The sequence below is a fragment of the Triticum aestivum genome, chromosome 5A (assembly GCF_018294505.1).
Source record: "Triticum aestivum cultivar Chinese Spring chromosome 5A, IWGSC CS RefSeq v2.1, whole genome shotgun sequence".
NCBI lineage: Eukaryota > Viridiplantae > Streptophyta > Magnoliopsida > Poales > Poaceae > Triticum > Triticum aestivum.
Window position 1 is genome coordinate 692,924,648 of NC_057806.1, and position 21,454 is coordinate 692,946,101.

Here is a 21,454-nt window from a genome sequence, read left to right on the forward strand (position 1 = left end):
CATTAGGAGAATGATGTCATGGACAAGACCCATCTGTTAGCTCAGAATATTGATCGTTCAGTTTTATTGCTATTGCTTTCTTCATGTCATATACATATTCGTTTGACTATGAGATTATGCAACTCCCGAATACTAGAGGAATACCTTGTGTGCTATAAAACATCACAACATAACTCGGTGGTTATAAATATGCTCTACAGGTATCTCTGAAGGTGTTTGTTGACTTGGCATAGATCAAGATTAGGATTTGTCACTCTGAGTATCGGAGATGTATCTCTGGGCCCTCTCGGTAATGCACATCACAATAAACCTTGCAAGCAATGTGACTAATGAGTTAGTTGCTGGATAATGCATTACAGAACAAGTAAAGAGACTTGCCGATAACGAGATTGAACTAGGTATGAAGATACCAACGATCGAATCTCGGGCAAGTAACATACCGATGACAAAGGGAATAACGTATATTGTCATTGTGGTATGACAGATAAAGATCTTCATAGAATATGTAGGAACCAATATGAGCATCCAGGTTCTGCTTTTGGTTATTGACAGGAGAGGTGTCTCAGTCATGTCTACATAGTTCTCGAACCCGTAGGGTCCGCACGCTTAATGTTCGATGGCGATTTTGTATTATATGAGTTATGTGATTTGGTGACCGAATGTTGTTCGGAGTACCGGATGATATCACGGACATGACGCGCAGTCTCGAAATGGATGAGATGTAAAGATTCATATATAGGACGATGATATTCGGACACCGAAAGTGTTCTAGGGTACCGGGTACATACACTACTAGGGAAAACCTAATACACAGAATCTTACCAGTAGCGCGTGTCAAAAAGAAGCGCTACTACTACTTACCACTAGCGCGTGGTGAACACACGCGCTACAGCTAAGTTTATAGAAGTAGCGCGTCTCAGGGAAGAAGCGCTACCACTACAATTACCCTACTATTCTCGCCAGGATACCAATAGTAGTAGCGAGTTTAAGAAAAACGTACTGCTGCTAAAGTTGTTGTAGCAGTGTGTTTTACGCAGAAAGTGCTACTGCTAATGAAAGGAAAATAAAATAAAAGACATATAGAAAATTAAATGAAAATGAAAGAAATAGAAAAAGGGGAAGGAAAAAAATAAAATGTGAAGCAAAATAAAAGAAAAATAAAAATAAAGGAGAAAGGTGTAGCAGCAGCGTGCTTTGAGGATAGGCGCTATAGCTAACTTAGCAGTAGTGCATTATTCGGCCAGCGCTATAGCTAAGTTAGCTACATCTAATGTAGCAGTAGTGCTTTTCCTGGACCGTGCTACTGCTATTTTTCACTTAACCGCGCGGTTCTTCTTCCCCACGGCCACTTTCCCGAAATCCAACTTGTCTACCATCGCCGTCGTCGTCGCCCAGCATCGCCGTCGGCCGACGCGCGCTCTCTCATCGCCCTCCGCACGCCCTCGACGCCGCCCTACATTGCTGCCATCCGCCGCCCGCCCGAGCCCTGACCCCGACCTCAACGCCACCTGCCCCTCCCTCGATCGCTCCCTAACTCTGGTGGCGCCCGAGGTGAGCATGCCTACACCTCCTCCTCCTCCCCTACCTCTTGCTAGCTAGGGTTCCTAGGGTTCATCAAATTTTAGAGTTCATAAAATTAGTTAGGGTTCATCAAATTAGATGCTAATTAGGGCAATAGTTGTAGATGCTTAATTGTAAACTTGACGTTAATTAGGGCAGTAGTTGTAGATGCTTAATTAGTTTTTAGGACAAATTCCTAGGGTTCATCAATGGGTGCTTAAGTAGTTGTAGATGCTTAAGTACCTAGGTAGGGTTCATCTAATTAGTAAGTACTTGTAGATGCTTAAGAACTAGGGCAGTAGGGTTTAACTAGATGTTAATTAGGGCAGTAGGGTTTAGTTTAGAGAAAAAAATACAATATAGTTTTTTTACTGTTTTTAGTAAGTGTTTAATAGAATTAGTAAGAAAATTAATAGAACTAGTTTAGTTTTAGTAAGAACTACTTTATTTCTATTTATAGTAAGTGTTTAGTTTAATTAATAGAACTAGTTTATTTTTAGTAAGAAAATTTACGTATATGAGATTTGATGATCCAATTAAAATTTTACTATAGAACTAGTTTATTTTTAGTAAGGAAATTAATAGAACTAGTTTATTTTTAGTAAGAAAATTAATAGAACTAGTTTATTTTTAGTAAGAAAATTAATAAAACTAGTTTATTTTTAGTAAGAAAATTAATAGAACTAGTTTATGTTTAAGTGTATTTAACAGTATTCTAGGTTGATTCGTTGAAGTGGACATGTCATATTTTGAACGTGTCACATTTGTTTTTAAGTTAAAGCAATTATTCCTGCATCGACGTCGACGATGCCTATCCCGCATCCTCGTCGTTGACTCGGCGGAGGACACCTGCTTGATTAGAGGGGCCATGTCCGGGACTGGGCTCCGCCGGGCTGGTACTGGGAGGTGCTACCTACCGGGGGGCGCAGATTGGTGAGGAGCCAGCCCGTCGTTGACCCGAACCTTGTTTCGTGGCGGTTGCGTGGGCCAGTGATGGTGCGGGGACTTTCGTCCCCCGCGGAGGTGGTACGTCACCGTGTCAGCGAGGAGGACGAGCACATTCATCACTACATGGTTGCGTTGGAGGGCGGGTTCTCCAATACCTGGCAGGTTCTTCAAGGATCTCACTGGAGCTATGATCCTGTGATGGTTCCTTCTCTTTGGGTGTCCACCACCCGCGCCGATACCCGTCGTTCGCTAGGGTTTTAGTTGTATTAGTGATATTATCTGTATGATATTATTCGAGATGTATTAGTGATAATATTCGACGATGTACAGACGCAAGAGATGAGTTAGTTTTGCTTATTGAATGCATGCTAATTTGAATACTTATTTACTTTAGGATTTGTTTTTCTTACAGAATGCTCAAATTGGAGAAGTATTCCTATTTGAATGCTCAAATTGGAGCCCACTATGCAAGGCGTATGCATTTGATTAGTTGATGGCTTATAGGGTTTTTGTTTTTGCGGAAATCAAGGAGCCCCTCCATCATCCCTGTTGTCGTCCCCGTCACCAACCCCCACCGACCTCGAGGTGAGAACAGCCAAATCTCCATGTCAATATGAGTCCTATAAGATATTTTGAAATGTTTTTGTTCATAGTTTCAACCATTGAAATGCAATGACCATCAAGTTTGAATGCTCACATGAGGTAGATAAAAACATGTATATCATGTGTTGCTCAAATAGGATATGTGCTTGCCTAAGTGGCCGGTCATGTTTGCAGGTTACACCTCCGAGTGCCCTATGTTTTGCTAGAGTGTTGATTAATTTCCCTTCCGGCAAATTTCAGGCGCTCGATATGTCCTTTTTTAGCAAAGGTCATGCCTAATTTTTCAATGAATTCTGGCATGATTTGTGCTAGAATATGTCACTACTAGGGAAAACCTTATACACAGAATCTTAGCAGCAGCGCGACACAAAAAGAGGCGCTACTGCTAATTAGAAGTAGCGAGCTTAGGAAAACAACGCTACTGATGTAACTTTAGCAGTAGTGCGTGATGTCTAAACCGTGCTGCTACAAAAATCGACCAACGGTACACACCAACCTATGTTTACCAGCAGCGCGGCATCATGAAGCGCGCTACTGCTAATGCAATAGTAGTAGCACGCTTTTTAGTCACGTCACTGCTGCTAATTTCGAAATTGTCCACACGGTTGGCCCGTTTACCAATAGCGCATGTGAGGAAAGGGCGCTGCTGCTATGCTCTTAGCAGTAGCACATTTTTCCTCCCGCACTACTGCTAAGACGCAACCCCACCACCTTTTTCCACCAGTCCTCCCCTCCCCCATCTCCTCTCCTTCCTTTGCCCTACCTCCCACATCCTCCCTCTCTCACTCTTCTTCTTCCTCAATACTTCTCCCCTCATTACTCTACCTCTTCTACCTACCTTTCTCTCTCTTCATTACTCCTAGCTAACTACACCACCTGCATTAATGCATCTTCTTTCTCTTTTTCCTTCCCCCTCCACTAGTTGAAGTTGTCTCCTCCCAAATTAGCTAGCTAGGTAGATGTAGCATTTAGTTAAGTGACCTATTTGCCTCCTAACTAGATCTATCTTTGTCAAGAAGAGCTTTGTGCACTTTTGATCTCCCTACATCATCATCTCCACCGTGTGCTCGATCTCGAGATAGAGGTGATTAAAATTTCATGCTTTTGCAAAATGGAAACATGTGTATGTGTGTGTGATGTGATAATTGGGAAATATGATGGAAATTGTGTGTGTGGCATGTGTTGACGCCAAATTGTGCTTTTGAGTTGCCTATGTTTTGCCGAAATGTCGATTTATTTCCGTTTCGGCAAATTCCGAGCAAACTCTAGGGAAGGTCATGCCGAATTTTTGTATGACTTTGATGCATGCATGCATTTTTATAATCAATTTGTTTATTATTACCATGCAAACGGTCATGATGGTAGTGGAACGATAGTGGACATGTGCTTGCGGTCTGCGGTGCAGGACATGAAAAAAATAACCGAACAAAGGTTTTATGTCCGTGTTGAAAATGCAAAGGAATAGTTTGGCTCGAACCCTATGATGATGCTCGTGTCGAAGTGCACCTGCTCATGACTGGTTTGATGGTTGGCTATACTCGGTGGATAATTGAATATGAGGATGACGATGTTGAGGACACCGACGGGGCAGGTGATGACGACACGGGGCAAGACGAAGAGATGATCGATAATGGTGGCGGGGAAGAGGCTGGACATGGCGGCGGAGAAGGGGCCGGACATGGCGGCGGAGAAGTGGCCGGACATGGCGGAGTAGAAGGGGCCAGACATGGCGGCGGAAAGAACGTGGACTCCACGCAGCAGAGTTCGTCAGTAGTAAGTTCAATCGTGCGGGACCCTCATGTTCAAGCACTGCTTCGCAAGGAGACGAGTACTGAGAGAGCTGCTTCTAGAGAGGAGGCTAAGCTGGAGCAACTAGTGGTAGACTCGAACACTCCATTGTACAATGGTTGCAATCCTGAGGTGACCCGCTTGAGTTTCACGCTCCAACTCCTGAAGACGAAAGCTAAAAACAAATGGACAGACACTAGCCTCGATGAGCATCTCAAGTACCTAAAGGATGTTCTTCCCGCAGGGAATCTATGTCATACTAGTGTTGATGAGGCCAAGAAGATCGTGTGCCCTCTTGATCTGCCGCATATTAGATACCATGCATGCATCAACGATTGCATAATTTATCGGAAGGAGCACCCAGAAAAAACAAGTTGTCTGGTGTGCAATGCTTCTTGATACAAGAAGGTCGGGAAGAAATGTCCCCAGAAAGTTGTATGGTACTTACCAATCACGCCCCGTCTCCAGCGGTATTTCGTAGATCCCAAGGAAGCAAAGCTAATGCGTTGGCACGGGGAGAGGAAGAAGCCCTACGATGGAGATGATCCGAAGCTGAGACACGTCAAGGATGGAAGCCGGTGGAGAGCGTTGAACAACTTCTATCGGTTAAATGACGTAATATATTCTTCAACGAACAAGAAGGGAAAGAAGCTGACTCAAAAACGAAAACGTCAACGCTGAGGAACTGTACGTTATCTGTCAAATGATGTAATATATATGTTCCTATTTTGTATACACACTTAGCCATTATTCTGCATGGGTCCAATGATGTAATATATATGTTCCTAATATAGGTACTGGTTATAGCAGCAGCGCTTTTTTGAGAAAAGAGCTATAGCTAGTCAAGGTAGTAGTAGCAGTTTCTACACGAAACCGCTATAGCTACCTGGAGTAGCTATAGCGCGTTTTGCCTAACCGCGCTACTACTATGCCCACTTAACCCCGAAAATCCCCACTTCTCTCTTCATCCCGCCTCTTTTCCCCCAAATCCCCACACTCTCTCTTCCCCCGTCGCGCCGCTGGAGCCCTCGCCGCGCCTCCGCGCTCGCCTCCGACCCCGACGCCGACCGACCCCGGCACCGGCTCCGGCCCCCGACCCCAACCCCGGTGCTCGCCCACGGCCCCGGCCCCGACCCCGACCCGGCGCTCAAGTCCGACCCCGACCCCTCCCAACCTCGGCCGTCGTCGGGCCTGCACCCTCTATAAGCCCCCCACCTCTCCTCCTCTCTCTGGTAGCTAGGTTTTTTGGTTAATTTAGTTAGGTTTTAGTTAGGCAGATGGTTAATTAGGTTATATATTTAGTTATGAATTTGGCTAGGTTTTTCTGCAAATTCTGTATTTTTCTTCCTTTTATATGCAAATTTGAAGTGGACATGTGATATGTGGACATGTGATGTTTTGGACATGTCATATTTGGAAATTTGGACATGTCATTTGGACATGATGATTATGTGCTGGGTAAATGATCCGAGTGGCCTATGTTACGCCGGAATGTTGATTCATTTCCGTTCCGGTGAATTTCAGGAGCTCAATATGTCCATTTTTTAGCAAAGGTCATGCCGAAATTTTCCGTGAATTTTGGCATGATTTGTGCTAGATAGTAGGCATATCGAGTGCTGGGAAATGACATTCCGGCAAACATAGATTTATTTTTATGTCATTTCTCATTTTTTTCATAGTTTTAGAATTAAACGAGGAGACTCAATCATAGGAAACATGTCGAGCAACGAAGAAACTGGGCCTTCTAACCAAGATGCATATGAGATGGATTATGAGGGTGAACAAGAGTACCTCAACCTTTTGACTGCTAAGAAAATGCAAAGTCAAGGTTTGCAGGTCGGCCTCGATGATGATACTAACGCAGCAACGGGCGTGCCGTCCTTATCGTTCTTTACCTGCGAGTCTCCCACGCCGTGTATTTCGACCCTCCCAGAGACTACGAGAAGAAGGACTACACCCACATAATGAATATTCTAGATGATGCTCTCCAAGGCTTCAGCATTAGAGGTGGCCACATCAGATCAGGAAACAAAGGAACAAGAAGATGGGTTTCGCGCATAAAACGAACTTCTACTGCATCCATGTCCCAAAACCAAGCAAGAAGGATGGATTCTACATCTTCCATCTCATGATTGAGTTCAACACGGATCACCAAAAGCTTCGCATGACAAGAAGAAGCGATGAACATATCCACAAGTGGCTAGAATCTCATGGAGAAGCGGATTATAAACTTAGAGATGACTTCTTTCGCATCCAAAGGGACATTGCGACGATCATCATGAAAGAAGTTGTCGATGAGAAGGGCATGTTCCACCACGGCCCTATATCGTGAGCTGACGTCCGAACTCGCATAGGCATGCAACGTCAAGACCTCACACCGTTCAAGAAGCTAGGGTCCATCCTCGATGATATGGAACGATGCCGATGATGATGATATGTGTCGGTTGAACTTGTATACTTTCTATAGCGATGAAACTTTGTGATGTCCACGGTCCCTGTCGAACTTGCGTAACGCTACCTTGTTTGTTTTGGTACGATGACCTGCGTACCTCTAGTTAATTAGTTTGCGTACTGTATATTGCATCTACTTGCTAATTAACCCTTTCTTTTCCGTGTTGCTTTAATATATTTTGTTGCATATGATTGTACATCATGTTAATGAAGATGCATCTCTAACAGGTACCTAGTTTCTTGATGGTGAGATGGTGGTGCTATGCTGTGTACAAAGGGAAGGTTCCGGGGGTGTACAACAAGTGGCCTGGGTGTCAGGCGCAAGTGAATGGGGTCTCGGGCGCCAGCCATAAAGGCTTCAAAACCAGACAAGAAGCTGAAGCTAGTTACTTGAGGTTCATGCTAGCGCGAGACATGACTCGTAACCGCCGCCTCATGTACTGCATAGTTCCGCTCTCACTCATAGTGATAGCTCTTCTCGCGTATATCATTGTTTAGATGGATGACGTTGTAGTTGCAAGTATTCGAGACTTGCATGTATTTTCGAGATGATGACGAGATATCACTTTCTGTTGGATGATGATTATGATGAGACTATTTGTATGTATATGCTATGATTTCATTTGTGGTCTCGCAACCATTTGTATGTGTACCATGATGACATTTGTATCTGCTAAAGATTCTTGTATAAAGCCTGTTCAAATACAAAACAAATATACAGAAAAAAAACTACTAAAATTAGCAGTAGCAAGTGGAGAAAAGTTAGCAGAAGCGACACAGTAGCAGTAGCGCGTCCAGGCAAAGAGTGCTAGAGCTATTAGCAGTAGCGAGCTTACACGAAGCGCGTTGCTGCTACACTTCTATACCAGTAGCGCGGGTGTGCACGCGCTACTGCTATGGGTTAGCTGTAGCGCCTTATTAGTAGGGCCGGTCCCCACGCTACTGATATACATATAACCCGCGATGCTGCTAGCCTTTTCCCTAGTAGTGTGTAGGAAATATCTTGGTGGTCGAATATATACACAACGTGAGCTGAGAGTTTTCAAGAAAAGACTCGGCAGACTTATAGTGAACCCGTGATGAATAATAATGATCTAATTTAGTTTTTGTAGTACATATATTTAATTGTACAAGTTTAATCTTTGAATTATGAATATAGGAAATGTTGTCATGGGACGACAAAAGTCCCCTGGGGGAGAGCGACTGGTGCAACGACGGCCGAGGTCTGTGCGACAGGCCTCGCCTGGACGAAGATTGGCGCTTCAGCATTAAGCTCGAGGAGACCTTTGATGTTGAAACGTTACGCAACGACGACAAGTGTTTTTTTCGTAATTAAGCACTACTTCAACTATTTCAACGTGTAATTTTCATCTTTTACAATTCGACTAGCTTATCCATGCCATGCAAGACACTATGTCTTGGAGATGATGGATTTTGAAGATCATGAAAGTACGGAAACAAAGAAAATTCACCTAAGGTCCCATCATGATATGGGTTTTGAAGTAAATATGTACAATTATGAGAGCGTAACCCATTTTTGTTGCACAAATTGGGAATTACTTTGCAAGATGTATGGTTTTTATGAGGGTATGCTTGTCACCATGGATCTTGGTGATCCTGACATCGCCCAAGACAATATGCACATTTGGGTCCTTGTTGATACGCTTCTAACCCTACCGCTATGTCAGTTTCTTAAACATAGTTATTAAGTAATTTATATTGTTTATTTAAAAATAGTTGACAGCTTATTTCCATTGATAGCTTATTTTCATTCTTCAAAGAATGTACGGAAGATGGTAGACAAAACCTACTACACCGATGGCTTGGAATTAACTTATCAGGAAAAAAAATCATCTGACCGCATTTTGTCCTGATCTTGAGAATTATAATATCTAGTATCAAACTCCTCCACATTATGGTCAATACGTGCCACTAGTGCACGTGTTGAACCATGGTAACATCCATGGAGATTTCATGGTAAGATTTTTTACTATTACAACATCCGTGCATGTTTTTCATAAATTCTTCTAAAAGTGAACTACATTGCTAACTACAAAGTTATTACTATGTTTTTCAACAGAAAATCCCGAAGGATTGTGTGCCTCATGTGATGTTTCAGAATGGTCGCCTTGATGTTTTGAACATACTGCCAGGTCATCCTACGAATCACACATGTCCATATCGGATTTCTAAAATGGAAAAAATGTATGGTCAGTCGTAACGAGCTACTTGGAAGCAACATTGTGTGAAAGGCAAGAATTGGAGACAGGATAATCTCCATTCTCCATAATGGAGAGTCAAGGCCTATATTGTTTTATGCTATTTTACCTAACAGAAGGTAGTAGGTCCTATCAGAGAGAATTAGGTCCTAGGTACAATGTGTTATTATGTGGTACAATGTGTTAGAGTTGATGATAAGGAGGAGTTGTGATTATGACTAGTGACCAACTTGCTATATGATGTCTCATTGATTAAAATGATGATCATAAGGAGGTGTTATATGACAATGATGTATTATGATGATAAGTTGTTAATGATATGATGATGAAATTTATTATATCATTGGGTGAAAGAAGCGCGGACTAGTTTCAAGTGGATGTCCATCCACTTGAAACTAGTCCGCGCTTCTTTCACCCAGTGATGTAATAACTCATTATGATGTAAAAACAATTTCGAAATTGTTGCTGTATGAAAACTTGTATAAAGGTGTATGAATACAACATGAAATAAAAAAGAAATATAATACGGAATAGTAGTAGTAGCGCGGGCCGCAAGAGGGGCTGCTAGTAATTACGAGTAGTGCCCTTTCAAGGAAGAGCTACTACAAAGTGGATATAGCAGTAGCGCGGTTAAGACCACGCTACTACTAACCTTTAGCTATAGCGTCGTACTAGTAGCGCTGCCACCTGTGCTACTGGTAGGCCTAAAACCCGCGCTACTGCTAGGCTTTTCCCTAGTAGTGATATCGGGTCATCGGAAGGGGTTCCGGGCATCCCCTCGGCAACTACATGGGCCTAATTGGCCAAGAAGGGGACAGACCAGCCCCTAAGGGGATGGTGCGGCCCATGTAGGCCGAAATAGGAGAATAGGGAAAAGAGGATGAGAGGGAAAGGAAGGGGAGGGATTTGGCCTCCCCCTTCCTTCCCTCCTCCCTCCTCCTTCATTCTCCCTCCGGAAGATATGGTAAGGGGGGAGGCCGAATTGGGAGGCGCCCAAGTAGGATTCCTCCTACTTGGGGCGCCCCCTTGGTGCTTGTCCTCCCCTCCAACCTATATATATGTGGGAGGAGCACCGCTAGAACACATATATCAACAGTTGTTAGCCGTGTGCGGCTCCCCCTTCGCAGTTTGCGCCTCTGATCATATTCACGTAGTGCTTAGGCGAAGCCCTGCGCGGATCACTTCACCATCACCGTCACCACGCCGTCGTGCTGACGTAACTCTCCCTCGACACATTGCTGGATCAAGAGTTTGAGGGACGTCATCGAGCTGAACGTGTGCAGAACTCAGAGGTGACGTACGTTCGGTGCTTGATCGGTCGGAACGAGAAGAAGTTTGACTACATCAACCGCGTTGTCAAACTCTTCCGCTTTTGGTCTACGAGGGTACGTGGACACACTCTCCCTCTCTCATTGCTATGCATCTCCTAGATATATCTTGCATGAGCGTAGGAAAGTTTTTGAAATTGCATGCTACATTTCCCAACACAATATACTCATGATACTTTGCTTATTATGCCTGCTGGCAAAGATCAACTGATGCACCTTCAAACTCTGTTCCAAATATTTAGTATGTCAACTGGCCTTCGTGTCAATTACAGTAAGTCACCCATTGTGCCTATCAACATAGATCATGCTACTAGCCTGGAACTGGATGATAAATTTGAATGCAAACTTGAAAGTCTTCCATTTACCTATCTGGGATTACTTCTGGGCACCACCAAGCCCTCTGTTCATGTGATCTCATGCCCATCATATCAAGAATTGATAAGAGACTATCTGGGATTGCAAACTTAATGAATTATGACGGCAGATTGGCATATGTAAACTATGTCATTGCATCCATGCCTGTTTTGCAATGTGCACTTTTAAAGTTCATTACATAATTTTAGATCATGTTAATAAATCCAGCAGAAACTTTCTTTGGTATGGTAAAGACATTAAGATGAAAGGAAATTGTCTTGCTAGTTGGAAGATGATATGTGGACCAAAAAGGCAAGGAGGACTAGGTATCCTCAATCTCAGAGTTCAAAACATTGCCTTAATGATCAAACATTTACACAAATTCTACAATAAAGAAGGCATCCCATGGGTCAATCTTGTATGGCAGGCTTACTACTCAAAAAACAATGTCCCACACAATAGCAATAATAAAGGACCATTTTGGTGGAGAGACTGTGTTAAATTAACTGACTTATACAGGGGATTGGCCACATGTCAGATCAAAAAAGGTGACACCATTATGTTATGGGAGGAGATATGGAAAGGAAGTATCCTAAGCAGGAAATGGGCTGAGATGCATTCATTTAATAGAAACAATAATATCACTATCCATGATGAAAACTTTGTTGCAAATTACAGCAGCCTTTTTCAATTGCCATTATCCATGATTGCATATGATCAATTCATTATTTTATCTGAGCAGCTTGATGAAATCAGAGGTACACAAGAACATGACATATGGACTTTTATGTGGGGCAATTCAAAATATTCTGCAAAAAAATCTATGAGATCCTAATGGGAAACCATCAAGACCCTCTGCCAATTCAATGGATATGGAAGTCATGTTGTCTCCCTAGACACAATTTTTTTGTTGGCTGGCTCTAAATGATATAACAAACACCTGTGAGCAACTTATAAGGAATAATTATCCACTGGATTCTACCACATGTGCATTATGTAGAGATCAATCAATGGAAGACAGAACTCACCTTCTGTTTGGTTTCCCCTTTAGCCAGAGTTTCTGGTGGAGTATTGGTGTGGAATGGAACATTGATTTAAACATCAATATGATGATCATGGATGCAAAAAATAGATATAAATGGGAATTCTTCATGGAAATTCTTATCACAGGATGCTGGGCCATTTGGAATCAAAGAAATGATGAAATATTTGAAGGCACGAGATGTTCCTTAACACAATGCAGGATCAATTTCATGGGATATTTTAAAGACACTATGATCAGGGCTAAGCCTAATATCAAGGAGGGCATGATTTCATGGCTCGATAGCATGTAGATTTTCTTATGCAAACCTGTCCTTACTAACTCATTGTAACTGGCATGATCATGCCATCTTGTAAGACCTTTCTAACCCCTCACTATTAATGAAAAAATATCACAGTAGGGATTTTTCCCTACTGTAAATGGTCAAAAAAAAACATGCATTTTTTTCACCGAATTGCTACTGGGTGTTGTACTTCCTTAGAACCGATAATTTTATCTTCCGTTGCAAGGACGAGCATATGTGCTTAATGCCAGGTTGATATGCATTTTTTTCTAGCTTTCTTGTGTGCATCCCTGCCACAAGGTGGCACTATCCTATGTTGTATTGTTGGTCACTATGGTGGACGAGACAACTAGAATTTTCAGCGTAACAAATTCCCTACAGGACCTTGGGCTTGCACATAACAATGGGTAAAACCGGTAGTTTTCTCTCCATTGCAACACACGGGCATATGTGCTAGTGAAATAAAAAGGAGAAAATAACAATGGCTAGAACCGGTGGGGATCAAGGTTGTCAGAATTGCGATTCTGTTTTACGATTCTACGACTTTACTATCCAAACTAACCCCTCTGATTCTACGATTTTAGTTCATAGAATCTACATTTTTACGATCCTGATAATAAAGATTTTATGATTTGCGATCCTACCATCAGAGCTCTGATCTGATTTAAAATCGTGATTCTGACAACCTTGGTGGGGATCTGTAGCTTTGGTGCTATGTAGCCGCTGTGGGCTCCGGGCGGTGGTCCTTTATTTTTTCTTTTCTCGATGTAGTACATCGTTGTTTGGTTTTATAAAGCTAGTCGATGGGAAAGCTGGGTTCCAAATGCCTCCTGGACCAGGGTAAGCCATAGCTAAGCTAGCTCACAAACTGAGATATGTTCTAGATCAATGTTGCGTTGTTAGCTAGCGCTGGCTGTTTTTGTTTGTGGGCCACGCTTGTGGCCTGTTAGCGTACCGATCTGGACGGCATATGCATGCATGTGAGAAACATCCTAGAGATTATCTAGTACGTCCACTCGTTTTTCTGTCCGATGTATATATCCTTGACATGTAGCTAGCTTCCAATGAAATTGATCGTTTTTTTCTTCCTGTTTCCGCCCCATGCAACGAGAAGATATTTCATATGCATGCATGTAATAAAAAACATGTTTCCTATTGGTAAGAATACTTATTTACAGCCTTAAACTCTTCAATTTGTCTAAGATTCAACCCTAAACTCTGAAACAGTCTAAGAATCAACCCTAAACTATCAAAACCGGCTAGGAATCAATCCTTCTCTTCCCTGGAATAAGTTTTTGCTGAGTAGACTCTGTTTTTGACCCGTTTAGTAGCCAGTCCACATCCCAGTTAGAAGCCACGTCAGCATAGTAAATAACCCCTTTTTGGTCAAATTTTGTATGGAAATTAAAGTGTCCAAAAAAGTTTGAAAACATTATTCAAAAACAACGTTGATATAGTAGTGATCATTCTCGCAAAGCTTCACACAATATGGTAGAATATATATATATATATATATATATATATATATATATATATATATATATATATATATATATATATATATATATACCTTGAAATTACAATTTTAGCCCATTTTTATGTCAAACTTTTCTGACCTAATTTTTATAGCATACACGAGAGACGTAATTCAGGACCATGGTTCAGTCGAACCTATGGTCTATGCCGTACGATTTAACATTCTACTAAATGTGCATCTGTGACATGCATACCAACTGCATTTTTTAATCAACCATGCATGGATCCTCATGAATAGTATCTAGAAATCAATGGTGTCGAGCGTAAGTTCGGCTGAACCATGGTTCCGTAAAACATTTACGTAGCATACACCACATCTTTCATTAGTCAAATCAGAAACCTACAAACCCGTGCTTGACTTATATTCCCATCCGGAGGGAGTATCTACAAATATCTATGTCCCACAACTTCTGCACCGTGAAGGGCGCACGAGAGAGCTAGCATGAACCTCTAGATCCACGTCGATATCTATCAGAGAGGTCTCTTTATGTTTCTTTCCCCCCGCCTCTCTGTCAATCAAAGGGACATATATGGATGCATACATATGGATCCATGTATCCTTCCACCACTCATGGCGATACTTCTAATATTGTTGTTCACATACTAGTTAGCAGTCCATGTCGAATGGTCTATGCCAGCGAACAATTTACGGTGCTGGTACATCCTCTAGTTGATAACGGTTTATCTACCATTCAATATGCCAGGTATATGATTCTTGTTGTAAAACATACATGACCATGAATGGAAAAAATATCTAAAGCTCATGCCTAGCAAGGTTATCTACGATGACTCCAAGGGCATCAACATCCTCTCTAAAATATTGTGACACCTACTCTCTTGATTCTTGTTTCTAAGCATTGCCCCTCAGCACTTGACACACCCAATAAGAATCACATTACTATATAATTCTTTTATACTATAGCTAATTGCTTAGCTAGCTATGGTTAGTCAGTATTTTTCTACAAAAATAAAATGTGCCATGTATTTTCGAACAGGGGTGTGCTATTTTGTTCCTAATTAACTACAAAGGTGATAATAGATACCATGATTCTATCAGGCAAAACATCCTTGCACAAAAATGTTACGTACATACACCCTTTACCCTGTTCTATGTCTAACCTTTGCTACCCTCACGGCACTGAACTTATATGTCCTTCAAAACGGAAAATAAATAAATAAAATACATCTTGTGTTTTAAACTATATTTACACTTTATGTGACAGTTAAAAATACTTTCAGGAATGATTGACACCGCTTGGAACGTGGTGTGTTATTTGTCGCTTTGATTGACTCCCTCTAGAATATTTTGAGTGAACGACAGTGAAGTCAGACATATATTTTCTCCACATGTCGATATCACATACGGAGGGAGTATGTACAAATATCTATGTCCCACTACTTCTGCACTGTGAAGAGTGCACGACAGAGCTAGCTTGAACCTCTAGATCCACGTCGATATCGATATATATGGATGCATACATATGGATCCATGTATCCTTCGACCACTCATGGTGATACTTATAAATGATGTTGTTGACATACTAGTTAGCAGTCCATGTTGAATGGTCTATGCCAGCGAACGATTTATGGTGGTGGTACATCTTCTAGTTGATAACGGTTTACCTAACATTCAATATGCCAGCTATAAGATTCTTGTTGTAAAATATACATGGCCATGAATGGAAAACTATATCTAAAGCTTATGCCTAGCAAGGTTATCTACAATGACTCCGAGGGCATTCACGTCCTCTATAAGTTGTTGTGATACTTACTCTCTCGATTCTTGTTTCTAAGCATTAGAGTATCTCCAGCCGTTGGCCTCCCAGGGGTGCCTAAAATCGCCGTCTGGGGGTGAGCCGGCGCAAAAAATGGGCCTGGGGCGAGTTGGTCCCCAGCCGCCGGCCTCAGGGCCGCCCCCAGGCGCGATTAAAAAAATAAGTATAGCAAATTTCGGTAAAGTTCGGCGAAGTTCGGCTAAACACGACTAAATTTCGGCAAACTTGGACATATATTAGACATGTTCGCGGATTTTCATTACATAGCAAAATAGATAACTAATCTAAAAAAGAAACTCGCTGAACGACGAGTAGTCGCCGTCGTCGCCGCCGTCGTCGGGCTTCTCCTCCTTGACGCGGCCGTCCCTGGTGGACCCCTGACCGGCGTCACCAACGCGGGCTGGTGGCGGCGGCGCGTCGTCGTCGTCGCTGTCCTCAATGACGATGACGCCTCCTTCGTCGCGGCCCCGGCGGCGCTGCGCGAAGTGCTGCAGGGCGGCGCACTGGCGCTCCCTCGCCATCTTCACGGAGTCCGCGCGCGCCCATTCCAGGGCCGCGTCGTCGTTGAGCTCGACGTCGCCGCCGTGCTCCGTCCTCACCGCGGGGAGGAGGCCCGGCTCTGTCTTCACCGGCGCGAGCCCCGGCTCCATCTTGGGCTTGACGAAGTGCGGAGGAGCCGACGAGGAGGCGCGCTGGCCGCCCTCGTTGATGATGATGCCGGCGCTGCGAGTGCGCCGTCCGAGCGGCGTCTCCGCCGCGGGCTCGGCCTTGACGCCGAGCAACGCCGGAGAGCCGGAGAAGTGCGAAGAAGAGCATGATGAGGAGTAAGAAGAGGAGGCACCGAACCTCCTGGGCAACCATTGCCCGTCGCGTCGGCGGTGAGCCGTGGCCGTGGCGGCCGCCCTCGTTGGGGGGTACGCCAACGGCGGGTTGTTGCCGCCCTCGAGGTGCGTCAGCACGCCCACGAGTGTGCGGCCGGGGACGCCCCACCACAGGCGGCGCCTCTCACTGTTCTTCATGCCGCCGACGACCGCCGCGCCGTTGGTGGACGCCAGCCGTTGCTGCTAACGGCGCTCGAAGTACGCCGCCCAAGCCGCATGGTTGCCGGCGGCGTACTGGGGGAGGGAGAGTTGAGCGGCGGTGAGGGAGGCGCGCACGACGTCGACCTCCTTGGTGAAGTACCCTGGTTTGGCCACGGCGTCGGGCAACGGGGGAATGGGCACTCCCCCATTGCTGAGCTTCCAGCCCGTCGGGCCGGCGCGCATGTCCGGCGGCGCCGGGATATTCGCCTGGAACAGGAACCAAGACTCCTGTTCACGGAGCGATCGGCGGCCGAAGCCGTTGGCCGCGGCCTCATCGCCGGGGAACCGCTCGGCCATCGGGAGAGGGAGGGAGGGAGAGGGAGGGCTCGGCGGAGGCGCTTGGGAGAGGCAGGGCTCGGCGGCGGCGCTCGGGAGAGGTAGGGGGCGAGCTACGGCAGGTGTGGCTGGTGTAGCCAGAGGCGAGGGAGGACACCAGTTTAGATAGCGGCGCCGCCCCGTGTGTACGCGTGTGAGGGAGGGGAGGCGTCGGCGCGCCGCCCCGTGAACGCGCCGCCCTTGAGGAATCACTAGTAAGGCTGACCGGTGGCAGCTTTGCCATTGATTCCCCGCGGGAAACCGAGGCGTTCGGGGAAGATGACGCGCGGTGTCGCTGACGCGGCGGGCCTGCGGCTCTTTCGCACCAAAACCGCTCGCCCCGGCACCCCCGAGCGCCCCCCAGCGCGGCGGGTTCGGCCTGGGTCCGCCGGCGCTAAATTCGGTCCAGGCCGGCAAAAATCGGACTCCTGGAACGCGACTGGGCCGATTTTTCAGCGCCGGCCCGAAAAAACGCCCGAGGAGGCCTTTCTGGGGGCGCGGGTGGAGATGCTCTTACCCCGGAGCACTTGACATACCCAATCAGAATCACATTACTATATAATTCTTTTGTACTATAGCTAACTGCTTAGCTAGCTATGGTTCGTCAGTATTTTTCTAGCAAAATAAAATGCGCCGTGAGTTTTTTAACAGGGGTGTGCTATTTTGTTCCAAATTAATTACAAAAGTGATAAGAGATAACATGATTCTATGAGGCACAACATCCTTGCACAAAAATGTTACGTACATACACCCTTTGCCTTGTTCTATGTCTAACCTCTGCTACCCTCATGGCACTGAAATTACATGTCCTTCAAAAAGGAAAATAAATAAATAAAATACATCTTGCCTTTTCTCCCAACAGCCGATCGAAACTATATTTATACTTTATGTGACAGTTACAAATACTTTCAGGAACGATTGTCCCCGCTTGGAACGTGGAGTGTTATTTGTCTCGCTGATTGACTCATTCTAAAATAATTTGAGTGAAAAATCGTGAAGTCAGACATATATTTCTCCACATGTTGATATCCAGACACAAATAAAAGTTTAATTATATAGATGGACCATGAAAAATTGGGTAGTTGCACACTACGAGAACTGTGACTATAGAAAAATAATATAAGAGTTCGCCAATTTTAAATGAAATCTAAAACATGAAACAAAATATAAGTACAAAAGTTCAGATGAATTGCGTATTTTTAAATGTAAAATTGGCGGAAAATAAATTCGTAATCTGTGGATTAAATAATTAAATAAATTTAAAATCTAAAAACCAGTCGACAAGCGACAATGAAATTTCAGTTGACTGATCAAGCAAATCCGTTTAATAGAGGGGAAATAAATATTTAAGCTTGGTGCATCTGGAAGATCCCAATAATAATAAGGTTATGTTGACAGTTCTACCTCAAAATGCTCTATTTCCAAACAAAGAAGAAAATTGTATCAAGTAGACCCACTCTCACTAATACTTCTAAATATTGTTGTTGACATGCTAGCTAGCGGTCCTTGTTGAATGGTCAAGGCCTAGGAATGATTTGCGGTGGGGGTACCGCATCTAGTTGACGATGGGTTATCTAACCTTTAGTATATAGTGATATGCTCCTTGTTATTGAATATCCATGGCCTTGAAAAGAAAAATAAATGTAAAGCTCATGCCTAGGAAGGTTATCTACAATGGCTCCATGGAAATCTAGATTACCTATGTGTTAATGCGACACATATACACATGATGCATTGTCTTTTGCACAATGTGCTTTAGCACTAACCACATACAATCAGCATCGCATAATTGTCTAATTCCTTAGTGATATAGCTTGCTGATTAGGGAGTCTCCAACGCGGTCCATCAAAATGCTCCTAAATGCCTAGACCATGTGGGTCCGGACAGTTTTTTTTTCTTCAACGCCATGCGTCAAATATCCGTGGACTAGTCCAGATGTCCAAATTCCCACAAATCCAAAACAAACCTGGGGAGCTTTTGGATGATTCTGGACAGTCAGCTTGGACTATAGTCAGTGGAACCACATGTTTTCACAACCCACGTGATATTTTTGCCTTTAGGTATGCCAAGCCCACCTTGTTGTCTGCATTTGATGCCTTTCTGAATCATACAGTTGGATGACGGACTCCACTACTGCTGTCAGCGGACACGTCCGGGCATCTCTGCGGACATTTTGTGTTTCCGTTTTAAGGTACATCGTTGGAGATGCCCTTAGCTAGCTATGGTTGGTCAATAAATTTACCTAATGAATCAAAATATGTCATGTATCATGGAAGTAAAGAGGTATTGTTTTGTGGCTAATTAAGTGCAAAACTGAGAATAGATAGCGTGATTCCATCAGAGATAAAAAAACTCGCATAATTTTTATCTGTAACTACATTGTTTTTCTCTCCCCTGTGTTTGCTCATGGCGTTGAAATTATTTTTCCTTCAAAAAGGAACAACACACTTAGACAAAAGTAACACGGCCGATCAAAACTACAATTTACAAGTTATGTTAGAGTCAGAAATATTATGGGAACAACTGCGTTTCCGCCTGGTACATGGAGTATTATTTCTGTTTCTGATTGCCTCCATCTGAAATATTTTTAGTGAACAATTGTGATGGTCAGTCATATTTTCTGGCCATGGGTGCCCACTTACTGCATTTTTTCAGGTGACTTTTAATCCACTTATTTCGTCTTTTGGGGCGGGTTTTGTGAAAGCATAGAAGTTACGCTGCCACCTGCTCTCAATATTGATCATGTGTTGCCCCTTGTAATTTTACATGACCGAGAATTGTATTAGACCAGATTGTAGGAACCTAGGCACTTCGGAACTCACTTAAAAACGCTCTAAACAAAATGTATTTGTAAGTTCTAAAAATAAATTTGAAACACGTCATGGATATAAGTATTGCTGTCAAATGGTAGCAGAACCGTCTGCAAGGTAGGGTGAGCTACCTGCGTGATGGGCAGTATTTGGCTGCAAAGAGCGAGGTGGTGGAAAACAGATGTGTCTCCGTGGCACGGTCAAATGGCGAGAAAAAAAAGGGTAAAATGGTAGCAGATATGTCTGCGTGATGGGGTGAGGTCCCTGTGATGGGCAGTATTTGGCAAAGAGTGACGTGGTAGTCTCCATTGCTTCTCGTGTAGCTAGCTGCCTGCTCCACGTTCACAAGATGGTGAGTTTGTACTATCTTGTAAGCGCGCCTCGATGAGTCCACACGGTTGTTCACTGCCCTCCACACACGCGCGCGCACACACACAATAGGTACGCTAAAGGTATCTTAAAGGAAATCTGAAAAAAAAACTAAGAGCATCTCCAACCGACGTGCTAGATTAGCTGCGTCCTAGAAAAAACGACTATATTGCGCGCGGGATCGAAACTGACGCTTCAGCAGCCGCGCTAAAAAACTAACGGCATCGCGTGTTGCGTATTTGGTGCGTCCGCTCGAGCGCTGCAAAATCTAAGCTGCTGCAGGTGGTGCCATCGGATTAGGCGTCATGTTTTTGCGCTTCTGGTAAAGCAAAACATCAGCCCAGCACGCTAAAACGTTATTTCAGCACTGTAAAAAAAGTTTAGCGCGCCTCGCAACCGCGCGTATGTGGAGATGCGCTAATCTGACTCAATAAACTGAGAAGCCTTTGGTATACAAGCGTGGAAATTTCACATGAAACAATTCAATTAATTCAAAACAAGGCCAAACAAATCTTTGCCGAGCGGGGGAGTTATTTCTCTTTCTCGTTGTCTCTTGAAAGTTTTTTTTTTCCTATTATTCTCTGCATGTGGGAATATATGTGGCTACTGCTTTTTGTGGGGCGCATTTTTTTCCTTCAGGAAATACTTGCTGCTTTTTCCTTGGCGCAGGAGGCGCCTCTTGCATGGCCCATGACCGATAACTATGTGCTTGTGTTTAGCCGATGGATCCAAATATATTCTGCTGTCACATTGCCACCGCATCAAATTTGCACCGCATTGAACGAAGGTGTCGCGGAGTTTGCATGTCCAGTTAGCACGTTTATACTATATATGTTGCAAAAAGTCACTTTGGAGGACGGGTGCATTGGAGCCCTGTATTTCGAATAGTGTCAAAATGCTATTTTGAAGTTTCAAAAAATCATTAAAATAAAATCAACATGTTTATATGGATGTATATTACATATGTGCAAATTTTGATGCTGAAATAAGT